The sequence below is a fragment of the Pteropus vampyrus genome, unplaced genomic scaffold (genome assembly GCF_000151845.1).
Source record: "Pteropus vampyrus isolate Shadow unplaced genomic scaffold, Pvam_2.0 Scaffold12, whole genome shotgun sequence".
Lineage (NCBI taxonomy): Eukaryota > Metazoa > Chordata > Mammalia > Chiroptera > Pteropodidae > Pteropus > Pteropus vampyrus.
The window spans coordinates 6,030,312-6,035,261 of NW_011888793.1; the positions used below are offsets into that span (position 1 = coordinate 6,030,312).

The 4,950-nt window shown below is 35.1% G+C and overlaps 2 pseudogenes; both read right to left on the bottom strand.

Moving 5' to 3' along the window:
• The window catches only part of LOC111732244, a 1,889-nt pseudogene extending 1,748 nt beyond the window's left edge, over window positions 1-141 (bottom strand).
• A 5-nt stretch (window positions 142-146) lies between these two features.
• LOC105305911 overlaps window positions 147-4,950 on the bottom strand; it is a 9,090-nt pseudogene continuing 4,286 nt past the window's right edge.

The window sequence follows — 4,950 nt, forward strand, 5'->3', positions numbered from 1 at the left end:
CCTCTTACCTGGAACCCCTTTCTCATCTGATTTGGCTTCTGGCACTGCTGCTGCTTTATCCACCCGGAGCTTGTGATTCTCGGCTTGGCGAACAGTGGTGTTCTGGTGCGTGGTCTTTGCATATGGGTTTAGCTTCAACATGATTCTCAGGTTTTCCGTGCATTCTTCTTCAGGCCTCTGTGATGAATCTTCTTGTACGGTGCTCGGAGGCTTCTTTGGGTCTCTGGGTTTTTCAAGGTTCTACTTAGGTCTGTATTGAACATCTTGTATGTGGGAAGGTTGTAGTTACTCTTGAGGAAGCCAGCTTTGCAGCAAGTGCCATACAGATCATCTAACATGCAGAAAGCACTTTCAGTTTAAATGCAGAAATGGCCCGCATGCCTACCAGAAACAAATTTCAAAATGTTCAGTCTGCTTACATTAAGCAGAGTAATTCCAGGGATGTTTCTGAAGGCTTTGATGATACCATTGTCTTCATTATAGGTGATGCAAGGTCCCCTGCTCTGGGTATGATGACGTTTTCTTACTTTGCCCTTGCCAGCTCTCTTTCACTGAGAGCCATAGACCTTTTTGATATCATTCCAGGCCTTAAGTTTCTTAAGAAGCAAAACAGCTGCCTTGATCTTGTTATAGCCTTCAGCTTTATCGTCAATCATCAAAGGAAGCTCAGGAACTTCCTCAATATGATGACCTCTAGACATGAGCAGCACTGGTAAGGCCGAGGCAGCCAGACGAGAGCAGATGGCACATTGCATCTGTGTTGTGTTCTTCACTCTGAGGTAACAACCGTGCCAGGTTTTGCTTGGTGCAAACGTGCGGCCCTCATGACACATATTTCCAAAAACACTCTGGCCAGAATGATGAGTCCTACCACCTCGAACTCTGGGAATTTGGGCCACAGCTCTACCGGAACCCCAAGACTCGGCACTGGTATGATGACCTGCTAATTCGCTGACAGCATAGGGCTGCCTATTGTTTTTGTGCCAGTTGATGTGAACGAAGTTCACAATATCTGGTTAAATGGGAGCCTTAAACACAGCAGGCAAAGTAACATTTTTGCCAGATGACTTCCCCTTTTCAGAGTACACTGATGTCAGTGGATGAGCACATGTCACGGCAAAGAGAAGGCCACATTCCTCTCAAATGGTGGCTCCCACAGGAAAAGGTCATTTTCATTAACTTTTAACAAGAGTATTTTTTATGTCAAATCCATATCTATTTTTCTTTGAAGCAAAGGCTACTGCTGGCTGTCACTCATTAAACAATTATCTGCTCATTTATTCCTAAAATATACTAATTAGATTTATATCAACTAACAGGAATATGTTTTGAATTTTACAGAAGTAGTGCATTTAGCAGCAATCACTGAAATGCTTTCTTTAGATCTTTTTTACTAGTAACACAATACCTCCTTTTATTTTGTTGTTAATTTGCACAAAATGGATTAAACTGTACTCTTAGATACCATAGTTATGTTACCCAAATGCAATCAAAACGTAATGCACCAAATTAAATATTTTATTTGACTAAGATTAGTTCTTCTTTTGTAGATGATAATTTGCTGTTCTAATTCTGTCAAATGCATAATTACAAACTACCATTTTCGGTGATCAAATAAAATTGCAGATAGAAAGATAGATAGATAGATAGATAGATAGATAGATAGATAGATAGATAGATAGATAGATAATCTATATACATATCTAGTCTCCATACATATCATATCATATTAGTATTCATCTCTTTGTCCATCTGTTACTGTTTTAAGGTACTCTGAGACTATCAAATATTGAAATTTGGTATGAATATTGTCAGTAGTCAATGGTAAAAAAATCATAATGTGAAACTTCCAATTTTATGTGTTGTTTTTAAACCATTTCTGCCCAATTTTAGCTTGAAAAAATAAGGTATTTCCCAATAAACTAGATATAATTAATTGTCACTTATTAAGTATTAGTTAAACTTTTTAGGTATGTTTTCCAGAAATGAAAAGTAAATAACTCTAAAAATTGGATATAAAAATTCCTTTGTAAGCCAAGTGTTTTCTAATTCTTTGCTTACTATAAAATTGAAGGAGGACCTAATTATGTTGTCAGTTATTAGATTCTTTAAAACATTTTTGGTGATAGATATCTTATGATTTTAAAAAAAAACTCAAAAGTAATTCAAAAAACCCAAATGATACCACTAGAACAAAACTCCATCTATTCCCATCTACTTACTTATATGAATAAGATTTCTCAGGAATGAAATCTGTAAAAATTTAAAAATTGGAATATAACTAATGCTATACCCTGTCTCATTCTGCTAATGAGTATTATTCATTCATAAGTCCATAAGCTTTATATTTTTAAAAGCTCTGTTTGATTCAGTAAGAAATGAATATGTAATCAATTTTTTATTTTTATACTTATTCTTTTTCATCAAAATATTTTTAATATATGTTGTTTTTATCATTTGTGTTTACATAATGACTGTAGGGTTGAATCAATCTAGAAGTCTTTTTTTATCCTTAGGGTCTTATATTTACAGAGAATCTAAAAACACCAATTTCAATGTATTTACCTATTTTTGTTAAAGTATGAGAGAATGGTAAATAAAAGATGCTTAGCCATAAAAATATAATACACTGGGATAAAATTTTGTGAAGGAAGTAGAATGTAAGTCTGAGTTTAAAGAGAAAAAATGATGTAAAACTTTTGACTGTTAAAAAAGAATTTTTCATATGTTTTTAAATGAATGCTGGTAGTTTTCAAACTGCTGTATTTCTAAGTCTATTGAGTTTATTTAAAAGAATGATATATTTTATTTTTAAATGTCAATATTTATAATATATCACAAATTATAACTACTGAAACTTATGCTGAAAAAGCTTTGGTTACTTAAAATTGTACAACAGAGTTTTTCAGAAATTTCTTTGGGGAATTACTGGCAAAGAAGTTCGAAGACTACTGCTATAAACAGCAACATGGAAAAAGGAAGAGGAAAGAGATTAAAGATTTTTGTTTAAATTATGCTAATTCTTAAAAATAATAGAAGAGTTTTAATTATTCAATCATCTGGCTTACATTCACTTGCCAAGCAGAAGTCTGAAGTCTGAAAGCATCTTTCTTCCCTTTAGATGCACGACCCAGAAATTGAACCCATCACTTTTGGTACCGCCACGCACTAAAACTTAACTCATAGCCATAGGCAGCCATGAGAGAGGCTGGAAATGTAAATCTTATTCTGATGGCCATTTGCCCAACTAAAACAATGCAGTAAAGGCCCTGTTTTCATTTTTACAACTGGTCATGGAACTTTAGTTTGGTATTAATGATTTCCCTTCTTTATCCGTTCCATTGTTCTGTCCGTAAAGTCAGAGTACGTGATAAGAACGATAAGGAGCATTACATCACTGCTTCACATTTTTTTGCCATTAAATAAATTCCTGTTTGGAGCCAATAAGGACTAAGGAAGAATGATGGTGTCTAGAATATTCATTAAGTACACAGATGTTAGTGCTGGCAGAAGAGTGATGAGTAGGGGAAGCCTATTCAAGTGCGGAATTAAGCATCTATTCTTGTTATGGTGTGCATGATGAAAGGGGTCAGATAAAATCATTCTGGCAACAGGTAGCTAGCTGTCAGAACCCTAGAGGTATGGTACCATCCTGGTGCTAGGGTTTGCTAACCTGCTGGAAAATAGATACTCAACAGTGGCGGAGTTGGCCTTTGTGAGGGAAAAATCCCTTACTGAGCTCATGCATATACCATGACTACAAGCAGCTATTGGTACTTTGTTCATTAGAAGGCACAGCCAGCACGTTGAGGAAGAAGGATGACTGACATTCACAGAAACAGTTGTCCTGTACATGTGATTATTAAGAGCCTTCCCCTCCCACCCACTGTAGGCTCGTGTGATAAGTTAAATGGGATATGGATTAGTCAGTGAATCTGTGGTAAAATCAGTTAACAGTGGGTTAAGTAATATAGAAGTTTAACTCTCCTATAATAGTTTATACATAAGCAGTCTCAGGTTAATACAGTATCAGGGATCCAAGTTCATTCTATCTTATGTCTCTGCTGTCTCTTGAATATTGCATGCTTTCATGCTTATGGTGGAAAAGACTCATCACTACATTCTCATGCCAGACAGAAGTCTGACGTCTGAAGAAGAGAGAGTGAATACTAACTCCCTTCGCTTTCAAGGCATGACCCAAAAGTTGAGTCCATCACTTCCTTCTACTTCGTATCCATTAAACCTTAGTTCAGAGCTGTAAATAGCTGCAAGGCAGGCTGGAAAATTCAGTTCTTCAGTTATTTCAAGGGCTCACTTATCGCATGTGGCTCATAGCTATTCTACTGAACAGTACAGGCAGAATATTTACATCCCTTGTAGAAAGTGACATTGAACAGTGCTGCTTTGGATCAAACCACCAGTTTATAGGATGTATGAAAGCTAGAACAAATTAAATTAAATGATGCCTTAAGAAACTACCCAGCCCAATTCTGAATCTGGGGCATTCGATGTGACAAGTGACCAATTTTTTCAATAAGTAAATGATATATAAAAAGGGTTTTAAGAGACATAACAATCAAATGTGATGAGTAATTTTGGATCTTAATTTGAACAAATCAACTATGAAAAGGACAATTTGAGATAGGAAAATATGAATATAGATAGCATATTATGATATGGGACTGTTAACTTTTAAAGATACAATAATGGCATAGTGTATAAAATAAAATATTTTTCTGTAACAAAGGGATACTGAAATACATGACATTCGCTTTAAAATATTTAAGCAAAAAACAAAAAGAAAAGAAAGGGTATAGGTGAAATGAGATTGGCAAAACTTTAATAATTGCTGAAGTTGTGTGATAGATACATGAGGATTTATTATTATACCCATAATAAAAATAGAAAAAATAAAGGTGGTAGCTGCTAATAAACCCAACCTGATTATTG